Here is a 14,524-nt window from a genome sequence, read left to right on the forward strand (position 1 = left end):
CGAGCACTCTGAGCAGACTTCTTCTCCCTGGCGTTGGCTCAGGGCCAGTTGTGGCCTGGGAGTGGGGGACCTATGGCCCTCGAGCTCCTTACTGTCTGATAAGGGTTAGTGGAAGTGTAGCTGGCTCGGTGGGTGGATTCTGGGTAGGCAGATGGAGGGTAGCTGGATTTTTTTAGGACCTACTTCCAGAGCTCAGCCCCAAGGCTCAGGTTCCTTGGGCCACTTTCCCTTCTGCCTTCTTCCTGCACCCATGATTGGGTTGGATGCACTGGAATAATGGACAGAAACAGGCTCCCCAGCCCCATGACTAGCTGGGGTTCCTGGTCTTATACTCTTGAGCTTTAGATCCTTGGTCTGTGAAGTGGGGATAATAAGCCCACCTCTCAGACGTGTGCAGGCTGATATTCTGCCCAGAACCTGGCCCTGAAAATGAGCTTCCCTGTTCCCCTTCCCGAGCCTGTGATGCCTGTGCAGGGAACGGCCCAGCCGAAGGGACTGTCAGCAGCTTCCCTTCTCCTCCACCAAGGACGCAAGAGGGGCAGCTACTCAAATGGCAGCAGGAGAGATGTAGGTCAACTGGCCAGTCAGGCTGGCCAGGCAGCTTCACGGCCTGGGAGGGTCTGTAAGAGTCCTCTCACTCTGCTCCCGTCTGCTTTGGGGGCCCCAGGTGACTGCTTCCCGGGCGGCCTGGGGGTGCTGGCTGAGCACAAGAGGCCAAGGAGAACTGGTTCGCTGCCGGCCTGGGGGCCTGGCACGTTAGTTATCCAGAAAGGGCCCTACTCTGCCAACGAGTCCAGGTTCACATCAGAGAGCTGGCAGCCGATGAGAGGCAGGAAGGCCCCATGAGGGCCAGGTTAAGCTGCTGGAGTGAATAGCTGGAGGCCAAGGGTGGGCTTTCCTGGTGGCATGAAGCCAGGGACATTCAGGCCAGCGCTCGGCCTTCCGTCTTCTACTTCCTGGACCCCAGGCTGAGGCCTCTCTTAGCCATGTGCACCAGCACACGTGTGTGTGCGTGGGGTGTGTGTGCTCCACGACCGGGGGTGTATCAGGAGGCAGGTGACTGTTCTGGACACACGAAAGCTGCAGGGTCAAGGTGACGTTCTTCCTCCCACTCCCACCAAGGCAGCCGAGCCCAGCCAAAGCCAAAGCCCCCCACTGGGTGTTTGTGGCAGGGAGTTCTTTGTAGCTGGAGAGGGGCCAGCAGCCTCTGTTCCCAGCCTGCCCCCTGCCCCGCCACAGCAGCCTCTCCCCCCTAAGCCCCAACCTGCAGCCCTGCATCCCTGCAACACCCCCCCCCCAGAGGGCTGAGGTCGATATAAACCCCACGACCCAGATGATGGGCCTACTTCTGCCCCGTCCCAGCTTCCATTTTGCCGAGTGACCGTAGCAGGTCCCTGCCTCTCTTGGGGTCTCTGCTCACTGGGAGTAGGGCATCCCTCTCAGACCCAGTTCTCTGGGTATCTTCTGTTTTCCCTTCAGAGCCAGAGTGTTCACAGGAGCTGGAGTCTACCATGGCCAGGCCCAAGGCGTGCGGGGTACGGGAGCTGCCCCTGCTCCCTGAGGCCAGGAATTCCAGAGCAGGGCCTGTGAAATCCAACCTCTCCCACAGGCGTGTGGCCTAAGCCATATACACAAAGCCAGAGCCAACTTCAGCAGACCCTACATCCCCTTGGGGGTTTCTGCCGGTTTATTTTCTTGCTGAGTCTGACTGGGCTGATTCTTGAATGCCCGTGAACTAGGCAGAGCCGACTTTGTAACCGTGGCATGGGTGATAGCCTCATGTCCCCGGCCCCTGCCTTCCACAACTGCCTACTTCTCAAGGGTGCAGGAATAAGCGTGCCGCCCGCCCCCCGCCCCCCGAGCCCCCCAGACCTGGGTTTCACCTGTAGTTCTTCCACATCCTAGTTGGGGCCCTGGGACCAGTCCCTAAAAGCTGAACCTCAGACTTCCGTGCAGTGAGTAGTAATTCCTGACCTTTGCACTGTGCCTGAGGCCTCATGGGTCCCACAGAGCCAGGAACTGGGCCGCACCAGGGCACAGAGGTCTGCCAGCCTGTGTGGTTGCAGCCCCTGTGCTTTGCTGCTTCCTCTCCCAGCCCCTCGCCCTCCCCCTCCCTGGCCTTTTGTCTCCCCCACACTTGCAGATTCTATGCTGGGAGCAGAGGGCTCTGTTGCTTAACTGAACCCTATTGAGAGCCAGTCCCCCCAGGCTCTCAGTGCCACCACACTAGGAACCAGGCGGCCTCTCCTTGTCACCGACTTGCTGAGTGATGGGGGGAGGTCTCTGCCCTCCCTGGGCCTCAGTCTCCCCATCTGTGCTGGGAGGGAGTTAGGGCTGGATCTGGAGTTTGAGTCCCTTTGGGCAGCTTTTGAAATTCAGATTCCCTGGCTAGGTCCGGGCCTGACTCCAGACCTTTCCTGGCTGTGCAGATAGGGGGGAGCCACAGAGGTGAAGACCCCTCAGGCCCTCCTACCTCTGACCGCCCCTGCGAGCATTGCGTCATCTGTGAGAGGCTCCCCTATGACACGGATGACAGCAGAGCCTTGAGCCAGGTGGCCTGCGGGCAAGTCCATACTTCACCTCTTCCTTGCTGGGGGGCCTTAGGCAAGTTACTTCACCTCTCTGAGCCCTTGTTTCATTTGTGAAATGGAGGCATCAATACCTCCCCGACAAGGCGGTTGGAGGACCGTGTGAGATAACTTAGGAAGAGCACAAAGAGCAGTGCCTGGCCATGGTCAGTGTTCCGTTCAGGATTTGCTAGGTTTGTGTTGACCTCCTTCTCTGAGCCTCCATCTCCCGTTGGTCCTTCAGGAATCCCCTCCTGGCCCAGGCTGCTGCCCTGCCACGTGGAATGGGAGGAGTCAGGGAGCCCCCCAAAAAGGCTCCTTTGTCCCTGCTTCTTCCCTGTGGCCCCAGGCCAGAACTTACTGTCCTAGTTTAATTAGGAAGAGTTCTTCCAGGGACTTCATTAGGAAATGAGTCCAGAGCCTCAGGGACCTCTGGGAGGGGTGGGGCGCAGGAGGAGGCTGCATTGTGTCCGACCCTGCCCAGCCCTTGTTCCCGTGCTCCAGATGTGCCCAGGAAGATGAGGGTGCTGGGTCCGTTAGAGGGGAGGATGCAGGCCTGTGACGTGGGGTGCGGGCAGCCAGGGCCTCCATCTTCTGTCCCCTGCCCAGCTCACCAGCCCCTGCTCCAGATGGGGGTGGGGAAGGTTGAGAGAGGAGGTTTCTCTGGTTCTGCTCCACCCCCTTCTGGTGCCCGCTGTCCCCAGCACGGCACAGAGCAGGCCTTGGTGGATATGTGTTCAGTGAATGAATGAGTGAGCTGTGGCTCCTGGGGCTGGAGCTGCAGCCTCGTTTGGCCAAAGGAGCCTTCCCACCCCATCCCAATGCAGCCTTGCAGGTTGAAGTAGGTGATGTCCAACTTCTGCTTGAATACCTCCAGGGACAGGGAGCTCAGTAATTGACCAGAGGGCTTCTTCTGTTCCTAGATAGCTCTTTCTGTTAGAAAAGCTATCTTCCTTTTCAGGAAGACCAGGCCTGCGTCCTGTGACCCGCTCTGTTTCTGGGGCCCCTGCTCAGAGAGACTGCCTCCCACTTTCACCCCCCAAATCTGCTCAGCATCCCTTCCCAGCTATGACACTGACATCCTATGAGGCCTTGGGTAAGGCCCAGTCCCCTCTTGGGCCACTGCTGCTTGGGGCCTGGCAGGCTGCACACTCTCAGTCTCTATAAGCCGCCTCCTGTAACTGTGACCTGCTTCCCAGCAAAGTGCAGAGTGAAGACAGATGTGCCATGCCTAGAGGTCAAGTGACAGCTCTGCAGACATCTTGGTCTTGCAGTTAGCAGGGCAGCAGTTCCCAGACCCTACAGTGACCTGCGGCCCAGCACATAAGCACTCGGGGCTGTGGATGGGCCTCTTCTGCCCCTGAGACCAGTTCACAGCATAGCATGGGCACCGCTCCGGCCCTGGTTAGGAACCTGAGAGTCGTCGCTACCCGTCTCCCTCACTTGTAGGGGTTGCTAAGTCCTTAGATTCCTCCCCTGCCACCTGCCAATCCAGACCCTTTCCCTATCCCACTGTGGCCTCCGTGGACCACTGTAGCAGTGCCAACCTCATCTCTATTCTTCCCCTCCAGTCTGTTCTGTGCTCTGCAGCCAAATGCTGTCAAGCATGCAGAACTTTGTCCTGTCCTTGCTCAGCATCCTACAGAGACATCTACCACTCAGACGATCGAGTTTGCTTGACTGACATTCAGGGCCCTTCAAGACCTAACATGCACCTAGCATCTCTCCAGCCCCAGACCTCACCACCTACTTGCCCCCCCCCAAACACCTTGACTGTATTCTCTAGCAGGACCCAAAACGAGGAGTAATGTCACAGGGGCAGCATACTCTTACATGTGGTTCCCTGTGCTTGGAAGGTTCTTCCTCTGCTTGTCCAATAGTTCTTTATCTCAAGAGTCACCATTTCCAGGGAGCTTTTCCCTCCAGCTCCAGGTGGGTCCGGGCCTCCTCTGGGCTGTCCGTCCCTGTGTTTCTCTCTGTCCTTGCCACTCTGGACTGGGGTGGTCCGCTGAAGAGTCTGGTTCACACCAGACCACAGGCCTCAGGGGTTGGGGCCCAGGGCCTGAGGAGGGGAGGAAGGGAGGAAGCCGGGGCAGGGGGGCTCTGTCTGGCTCTGCATGTGCCCAGTGCCCCTCCCACCCTGTTTCCACTCCTCACGCTGCACAGGCCAGGCCGGGGTGTTTCTGTGAGTCCCAGGGAAGTGCCTGGTATGGATCCTTTGAGTCCAAGCTCCAGCGTTCGGTGAAGGCCTCTCTGTGCCCGTGCCCTGCCAGGACCTGGAGAGGATCTGTAGACAGAAAGTAGGCCCTGTCTTCTGAATGTTGGCCGACTAACCCAATGTGTGACCTCGAATGATCGGCATGCCTTCTCGGAACCTCGTGTTACCTTGGCTGTGAAAGGGGTGGAGGTTCCCAAGACACTTCCCCTTTCCCTTGGGCTTATCTGTGCTGTGTCTGGGGTCAGACAGGGCCCTGCAGGGCCCTGAAACTTCGGCGAGACAAGAACTTCCTTTCCATCTGGTTTCTGGGGCCGTGGGCCAAGCCACACGGGGCAGGAGTGAGCACAGGGTTTGCTCTCTTTTCAGGGGAAATGCCCACGCCCACATTTGCCCAGCAGTTTGGTGTTGCCAAGTGCCTACTCCCACCCAGCGTGACCAGCTCGTCCCAGTGTGCTCACAACTGTCCTGGTTTTCCAGCTGAAAGTCCTAGCCTCCCTGCATCCTGCAAACTCCCTCCAGGTCTGCGGTGGGACTGTGCCCGTACTTGTGGGTTCTGCTGCCCCACTTGGGCAGGGCTCACTTGAGAATAAGGAAAAAGCTGATCCTTCCCCACATTCTGGAGATTTCAAGGAGACACAGAGCCCCTTTGGAAGGTGTGGAGGAGCTAGGAGCATCCTGGCCGGGGTGCCAGTATGGACAGGGCCGGGGCGCCTGGCCATTGTTCTGATCCTGCCTCTAACACAGCTTTGTGACTGTTGTCTCTGGGCCTCGGTCTCCCCAGCTCTTCCCTGCTCCCCTCACAGTAATATGGTGAGGATCATTACCTTGATGACCCTGCCTTGCCTTCCTGCTGCCATTTATATTCTTCAAGGCATTTTTCTGTTTGTTTATGTCTCATTCTGGCCTTGCTACTCCCAAGAGGAGTGTTCCCACATTAAATAGGAAGGAGCTGAGGACACAAGTTTCTACAGTTTACAAGGCCCTTCCCATGTGTTGCCTCGGGGCTCCTGGTATCCCCTGGGAGGTGGGCCTGGCAGGATTTACTGCACCGGTTGCACGGAGGGAGACACTGAGCCCAGAGGCCTACAGGATGGAGGGATGAAAGCAAATGGGTGGCCGAGCTGGAGCCATGGTGTGTGGTGGTGACAAGTAAGTGGGGGTCACTGGCTGGATGGCCCTCTTCCCTCCCCATTCACACTTCGTCAATGTCTTCATCAGTAGGAAAAGATGGAGACAGATGGAAGGGAAAGGAAGAGACAGGGAGGAGGGGGGAAACGAAAGGACGGAGGTGGGGAAGGGGGGTAGGGAGAGAGCGCTGGGGAGGCAGGGGGAGGGGAGGGGTCCAAACAGAGCCGCTACTTCCTCTTATGGTTCTCACAGTCTGTCTGCACCAATTCCTGACAGATGGAGGGAAGGGGAGAGCTGGTGCCAAGAGGCTGTCACCGCAGGCGGGCAGAGCTGGGGTGGGGGGAGGGTGCTTTGCGGCCAGGGTTTGCATGGGGAGGGGGCAGCAGCTGGTGGTCTGGCTGCTGGGCTTCCTTGGAGCCAGCTCCCCAGGAACTGCGGTGGTAGAGGGGCATGGATGCTGCTGGGCAGGAAAATGGGCAAGGGGTGAGCCCATCACCTGCCTAGGAATGGCCATGCCTTTGCCCCTGCCCAAGCACAGATGGCCACTCCTCCCTTTTCCATACCCTGTGTCAGCAGGGCCCTCCCCCAAAGAATACCACTTACCCAGGCCTCACTGGGTGTGGGCTGGGCAGGTGCTGGGGGCGTGCCTGGGGCTGAGCTGTGGTCAAGGTCGATGAGGAGAAGAGGGCATGGGCACCTGGAGGCCCTTGGGATCATGGGGCCATGGGGGGGCGCTCAGAGCAGGTGGGGCCCAGTCTCACGTCTGCAGGGCCAGAACTCACCCCCTCTTTGAGCTTCCCAGAGGTTTCCCAAGGCCTCTTGATTTTTCTCTAGGCTCTGACGGGTGGTGGGCAGGCCTGCTCCAGGTTTGGTTTAGGACCTTCAGCATCCCTTTATTTAGAGTGTGGGTTTCTCCAGGCACGGTTGGGTTTCATGCTGTCTTTTCTAGCACCCCCCGTGCCCCAGGCAGGGCTCAGCACAAAGGAAGGGGTCCAGTGAATGCCTGTTGAATGAATGAGTGGATCCTCTGCTTGCACACCTCCTGGGGTGGAGGAGACCTCACTTCCTCATATGGTAGCTCTTTCTATTTCCAGAAACAAAGTTCTTTCAGATTCTATGCTGAGAGGCCCCATGGGTCCTAGGCCTATTACAGGGCTATACAGAGCCCCTTGCTGATCCTGCTGCCTTAGAGCAGTCTTGTAGACCAGAGACACCCCCAAGCCCACCTCGATCCTCCATGGCATCTGACAGGGCTGGGTCTCCACTGCATTTATCTCTGGGTTATCAGTAATCACAGCTGATGTCCGAGTCAGGAGGTAAGGGGTGGCTGGATGGGCCAGGAAAGCCTCCAGGGGCAGGGTGCTGTGGCAGAGTTTGGGGGTATGTGGGGCTTGGCAGGGCTGAGGACGGGTGGGGATTACACTCTAGAGGTAGATCCCAGGTAGACCCCTGTCCCAGCCTCTGCCCCTGCCTTCCTCCCCACACTATTCCCAGGCAGATCCTTGACACTAAGACTTCAACTGGGCAGTCCTTCAGGAGAGACCTGGGAACCTGAGGCCCAGAGCCCATCCTCACCTGGAGACCAGGCTGGAGCCCAAGGATCTTACCATGGCCCATCCTGGTCAGTGCCCTGAGACGTGTGTGGGGTAATGACTAGGGCCCGAGCTGTCAGGTAGCTGGGTGGGAGCTGGGCCTCTTGCTGCTCCCTAAAGTTGGTCCTGGTCAGAATTATCCTCCCCGCTAATATTAATAATGGCAATCATTAATGATAAATTATGGTGCATCCACCTTGTGCCAGACCTCAGCTGGGTGCCCTGGGGGAAAGCCAAGAGTAGACGGTGGTACCAATCCTGAGAGCAGGACATGCACCTTTCACTGCATTTCTCTCTTCCCCAGAGCCTGTCACAGCTGGGCACATGGGGGGCAGCTTAATAAGTCATAGCAGTTGAGAAACAGGTTCCCGGGCCCCTCTGGGGGACACACTTCTCCCCTTTCTCCATCATTCATAGATTGATTCCACAAACATTACTGCCAGGCCTTGTGGCCACCCCAGCATGGCCCTACTTCCTGAGCTTTCCCCTCACCACGGCTCTCTGGATCCCCACTGGCTCTCCAGAGAGTGTAGTGGGTAGTTGTGGTCGCCTCGAGTCCTTCATCTGTACAATGGGGGGGGGGGGGTGGTAACAGCAGTCCATTCCTCAAAGGACCGTGGAAGCCTATTAGAGGAGGTGATGACCACAGGACCCAGTCATCACTCAGGAGCAGAAATGAAGATCCCAGAACATCTCTGTTCTCTTTGTGTGACCTCGTGAATCCCCTGACACCCCTGTCCCTCTGCTAACGGGGATGGCGAGGCATAGAGGGGTGGGGTGACTCAGCATGTGAGTGGCAGGTTCGAGCCTGGGCCGCTAAGACTCTGAGGTCCATGTGTTTGCCCCTGCACCAGGCGGGGATGAAGGACTTAACCCGAAAGCTCCTTTGGAATTGGAATTGCAGAGGCTCCTGGCTTCCCGTGCTGATCTCCTGCAAGCCTCCAGCCCCCAGATCCCAAATCCCTCCTAATCCTAGGAAAGAGGCAGCCCCCCACCCCCATCACATCCGTCAGCAGCTCCCAGAGCCCTCCGTGGGCCTGTCACCTCCCACAGGAACCCCGAAGCGGCAGGCAAGGGCCTGGGCTGCAAGGATGGGGGATTTCCGAGTAGGGTTGAGATCTGTCACAACATTAATGTTAATTAAGCCTCGTTAATTCAGTCCTCTGCTTACGCAGAGCTCCTGACAGCAAATTACTCATAAGTGAGGCGGTAAATTTATTGCTGCGTTTTCCCAAACACTCAGCAGCAAAGCACGTGCCCCTGGGAAAGTCAGAGGAAAGGCCTGGGGATGAGTGCTGCACGATCCCCGCCAGCCTGACCTACCTGGGCCCTGTGGCCCAGAGAAGAGCCGGGGCTCACCGGGAAACCCCGGAGAGGACGGACTCTGGGCCAATCAGAGCAGGCTGCTGGGAGATGTGGTGAGCTCCCCCTCCCTGGAGGCACGTAAGCGGGAGGGCAGGGAGCATTGCAAGTCCCTGCGGACCCGCCTATCATCTTTCCATCTCATCCATCTCACACCCCAAACTGCGGTGGCTCTGCGCTTTGCGTCCTCCCATAGTGCCCTGAAGTCACACAGTGGGGTCCCTAAAGAGTGAGTGTAGATCTGGATGTGAGCCCCAGAACTGCAGTGCAGTTTGACAGGAGCCCAGTGGCCTCCACAGGGACCAAGCTCCTGGTCTACTGAGGCTGGACAGCCCTGCCAGGGATGCCGTGAAGGGGTCTGTCCCTGTCCTGGGTCATGGGGCACTCTTGGAACCAGGGCCAGGCCCACATCTGAGCAGATGGCTCCTGAGCCCGGCCTCCCTTGCCAGGCTAGGTATCAGTCCTCCAGGTAAGGGTACCGTGTCTCCTGAGTTTGGTGGGAGCCCCTCCCCCTTGGACCTGCTTCCCTCCTTGGCTTTGAGCTGTGCCATGCCTGAGACATTTGGAACAAACCCAGGCTCTGGGTACCTAGAATTTTTTTTAATTAATTAGAGCATTAAATGGTAGCCCTCTGGGAGAATCCCATCTGGCTGTCACAAGAGAAGCAGGAAAATCTATGCATATTTGTCTGTAGCGTGTGAATGTCCTCTGAAGCCCCCTGTGCGTGCGTGGCTGTGTCGGCCGGGTGCTGTGGCATGTGCACAGCGTGGCACGCGTGTCTGAGTGTGTTTGGTATGCGGCGCGCATCTGAGTGTGCAGGTGGGCGGTGTGTGTCTTTCTGTATGCACATGTGCTCACATGCAAGGACACATTCTGTGCGCAAGCCCCGGAGGGTCTGCACGCCTGTCTGAGCACACTTCGGGCCTCGCTGCTAGGGGGCAGCAAGTCAAGCTGGGCTGTGTGCCGAGAGGGGGCAACCTCTCCACCCCTCCTGGCTGAGGTGGTGATCACAGACCCAGGCAGGGGCGGGGGCGGCATGCACAGGTGGGCTAAGTGTGGCTCTGGCAAGTATGCACATGGCCTGCAGGGGGCGGGCGGCTTGGGATTCTTGTCCCCCGTTTGACAGATGGGGAAACCCAGGCCTGCCCAAGCACAGAGCCAAAGTGGAGGGGCCAGGACTGGAGCTCAGGCTCTGGGACTCCCTGTGCTGTGTTCTTTCCGCTGCGCCGGCCAGCATTTTCTTGCCTTTGGCATCTTTTATGCTGTCTAATTTTCATGGTGACTCGGAGATGTTCCCGAGAGAGTACCGACCCCATTTCAGGGTTGCTCGGCAGGGCAGGGCAAGGTCAGGACTCTCACCGCAGACCCTGTGTTCTTCCCATTTTGTGGAGGAGGCGGCTAGCCACTGGGCTGGCCTCGGGTGGTGGCGTCAGGGCGGACTACTGGGCAGATAGAAAGCTGTTTGGCCTTGGCCCAGCCTGTTCCTCTCTGAGCCTCACAGGGTGGTTGTAAGAACTAAATGAGGAGGTGTATGCAAAGAGCTTTGTAAGCCCCAAGGTGCCGTGGAGAGATGAGGGTCTGGACCAGCAGTGGCCATCACACTAAGATGAGGGCCACATGTCCCCAGGGTTCCCTGAGGAGAAGACCAGGAGGCGGTGTCCTGGATGGAGGCCGGTGCCCTCCCTAGCCTTGCAAATTGTGAACCTTTCCCCAGAACCATCTGCCTGGGTGCTAGCACTGTCCTCCAGCTCCAGCCTCCCACATGTGGCCCATAACAATGAACTAGAGCAAGAACGGGGCTCAGAGAGCAGTGGGACTCACCGCTTACCCAACAGGTGGTGACACGAAGGCCCGGGGAGGGTGAGTGGCTTGCTCAAGGCTGCACGGCCCTTCGGCTGCGACCAGAACCCAGGCCTCCTGGCCCCCGGCTCTGTGTCTTCAGAAAGGGAGAAAGTGGACACAAAGGAGTTTTTTGTAGCCAGGGTAAGGATGTAGGTGTGCCAACCAACTGGAGAGAACTTGGGATCCCCTGAAGCCCTAGGTCATTATGCAAGAATGAAGGACTTTTAAAGCAAAGGTTTAATGATTATTGTCTTGACTGCGTATGCAGAATCTGTATGGTGAATATGGTTTGATTCTTGGCCTGTAAATTCCACATAGATAGAAAAGACCGAGCCTCGAGATTGCACGTGCTCATTCACTCACTCGTTCATCCCGCACACATTCCCTAAGTGTCCCCTTGGTGCTCACCATGTAGACCTATCCTGCCTCCAGTGAGTTGCGAGTCTGGTGGGGAAAGATAGTCGAGTGACAACAATACAGCGTGACGAGTCTGTGACCGAAAGAGGCCTTGGATCCCACATGGGGACGTGGAAGAAGACTCCACGGTAGAGTGGGGGAACTTCCAAAGAATGAGGAAGATGTGCCTGTGTGACCCCCTGGCCTCCCAGCCTCCCGTGGGCTCAACCTCGGACAGGCTCATCATTCACCCAGAAAGGGGCAATGGAGCACCTTCCAGCTGCCCTCCCCTAGGCAGCTCTCCAAGGACCAGCCTTTCTACTTACACGTGGAAAAACCAAGTGAGGAAGAACCAGGAGGCCCAGGATGACAGAGGCCAGGCCTCCTGATGCCCCTTAATAACTGTAACAAGAACTTCCTGAGGGCCTACTGTGTACAAAGCCTGGGAGTGGGGGAGCAGCTGAGAAAAGTTGGAAGTTCCATCACTGAACATTTTCTAATATTTCCATTTTCTGAAATATTAGAATATTCTGAATGTCTTCTAAGTGCCAGGCCCTATGTCAACTGACAGACGTATCTCACAACCAACTACCCTGCAAGTCAGGATTCACCATCACAATTTTAGATGAGGAAGACGCAGGCTCTGAGAGGTCAAGTAACCTGCCGGTGGTCACCCAGCTACTCGGGGGTGGGGGCAAGCTAGGATTTGAGCCCCAGTTCCTTAACCTGCTCCTGGTGGGAAGGGGCCTGTAGTGGGCAGCAGACCTGCATCTGCCAAACCTCTGTGCTCGGAAAAACTGTCTACTTGAAGAAAAGGCAGAGGTGGGTGGAAATCCCGGGGCCATGGGCATGCTCAGAACACAGACTATTCCAGAAGTGGCTTCCCTTCCACTCAGGCTGTGTTGGGACCTGTCTTGTTGGGGATACTGTGCTGGCTCAGAACCTCAGGGTGAGGGGTTTTGAGAAGTGGCAGAGGCGGCCAAGGTCTGGGCCAGGGCGCCACTGGGATGTAAGGATCTGCTGGCCACCTGTCCCACTCCATCTCTCCACTTGCCTCCCATAGCCCTGTCTGTCTCCTTCTGCCCAGACCTGGCCCAGAGGCCTCACAGCTGTCCTGCTGGGCCCCTGGCTGGAGGCACTGAGCTGTGGCCCATGGCTGTTAACTCTGCCCACACTGCGTGCCCCATGGCTGGCCTCAGATAGGTGGGTGGTCTCAGCCAGAGCCCTGAGCCCCAGCTCTGCAGGACCAGCACCCCGAGACATGGCCAACTCCGAAGGTCTTACCAAACTGCAGGGCTTGCCAGCAGCTAGCAGGACACCTGGTACACAGTAGGCCCCCTGCTTGATTCTTTTGGCTTCTAGCAGCAGAGATCTAAGAGTTTCCAGTTAGAGTGGGGGGTCATCAGACCCTCCCTTGGTCCCTCCCAGGACACAGGACTAAGGGTGTGTGATGGACACGGGGAGGCCCTGGGGGCCCTTGCACCGAGCTCTCCCCGAAGGGCGCCTGGGGACCCCCTCTGCCCTGAGCTTTTTGCCAAGCGGTCCAGTGGCAACGCGTGGGCCTGCCTTTCCTCCCCAACTCTGGCACAGCCGTCTCCCAGGAAACGAGGAATTTTCCTTCATTCCCATCATTAGGGTGCCAGGGCAAACAAACAGCCTAATCCAGATGAGCCCTGGGCCACAATCACATTCTCTTTTGGGGTTTTCTCTTTTTTTCTAGCAATTTTGAGAAGACTGAAGTAATTGGTATTCCGTACAGGTTAATAGAATTGCTGCCTTCTCGGTATTATGCCTTAATTTCCTTTATCACATAGCAAGTTGGAATTAATCGCCCCTCTCCTTCCTTTTTTCCCACCGAAACACATTACCAGCCTGTCTGGTGGTTAAAGTCATTTTGTGGCAGCTCTTGGCTCCTTTCCACTTCCCTAGGAATCTTTCCGACCAGAGCCAAAGAACAAGGAGGGGTGAAAAACCCATTTGTACAAAGTGGGGATCTCCTGTTGAGAACTTATTTCCCTCTCTGTTCAAGAGGAAGGAACGCGTCCAGCCTCCAGCCGGCACAGCTGACTGAATCCCCTGTCGCTGAGAGCATTCAAGAGGGCAGAATGGCCATATGTCAGCGCTGGGAACAGAGGATTCCTGTACGGGCTGGGGGAAGGGGCAGGCCTTTGCCACTCCTGGCACCTGGATTAGAACCTTCTAGGGTTCTGCTCTCTGTCTGGGAGTTTAAGATTCTCTCTGTTGGACAGATTCTGTGTACCCACGGTCCTAATATGGGGTCATTTGAGTTTAAGTACTTTTAGATTGTGTGTGTTAAGATTCTAAGGTCCTCTCCTGGAATTGAAGATTCTATTTGGTGATTCTAAGGCTATTTTATGACTCTCTGAGCCGCTGAGGCTGCCTTGGGAGTGTGATCGCCAGGTAGCCTAGGCCTGCTCTGGCCTCAGTTTCCCCAGTTACGAAGTGTAAGGATCGGACCACACGGCTTCTAGGGCCTGACTTCCAGGTATGTTCTGCCTATAGTCCTTGTTGGTTCCTTCTGAGCCTAACCGCCCCCCCACTCCCCATTGCTCCATCTGCACTGGCCACCTCCCAGCACCTCAGGGGACCCAGAATGTTCTCCCGTCTGAACCAAGCCCCTTGTCTACTTGCCCCTTCCAGCAGGAAGGCAACCCAAGCTCTCCTCCAAAGTCCCAGCAGGAAAATCAGTGGAGGAGATGGCAAGAAACAAGACAATCATTGACAAGAGCTCTGTTGCCGTTGTGGCCTGTACTGTTCACCATATAATTTCAGCATCTACAGTGTCCCATGATGTGTGCCCCCCAGGGGGTGTAGTTATTGTTAGCCGCATTTCATAGGTGAGGGAACTGAGGCTCGGAGGTTAAGTAACTCACCCATAGTCACACCGCTGGTTCCGGGACACCGAGTGACCTGCTGTTGGTGCAGCCTCAGGCCGCCCGCCAGCTAAAGCTGAACGGGATATCAGCAGCCCGAGGTGGGCATTGTGATGAGGGAGCTTGGGGACCCAGGGGCCATGTCCCCCAGGAAGCTGCTGGGCAGGGTTGTGGCTTGCACATTCCCCCTTCCCGCTAGACTCGACCCCTGGGATGTTGAAGGGCTTCAGAGAGTGGACCCCATTTCCTTCCAAATGCACCAAGAAGCCAAAAAAGAAACCTCCTTCTCCATCTGCTTTTAGAATCTACCTTTTACTTCTGGATCAAACAAGATTTCTCAGGGTGGGCTTCCCCAGCCCCCACTGCTGCCAGCCGAAATCACCCCTTCTTGGAGGTCCAGCTGTGCCCTCTGCCCTGCCATCAGTCCCCGCGCGCAGAGAGGGGAGGTGCTGGTGAGGGCTGAGACCCCCAAGTTCAGTGTCCTTGTGTTCAGCTGGGGCACTGAGACTCAGCAAGGGGGGATGG

At 57.1% G+C, this 14,524-nt stretch overlaps 1 protein-coding gene across 9 annotated transcripts in view; it reads left to right on the plus strand.

Moving 5' to 3' along the window:
- LRP8 (LDL receptor related protein 8) overlaps positions 1–14,524 on the plus strand; it is a 78,254-nt gene that overhangs the window by 10,608 nt on the left and 53,122 nt on the right. The gene's annotated exons all lie outside the window — the stretch shown is intronic.

This window comes from Halichoerus grypus, chromosome 5, assembly GCF_964656455.1.
Source record: "Halichoerus grypus chromosome 5, mHalGry1.hap1.1, whole genome shotgun sequence".
Classification (NCBI taxonomy): domain Eukaryota; kingdom Metazoa; phylum Chordata; class Mammalia; order Carnivora; family Phocidae; genus Halichoerus; species Halichoerus grypus.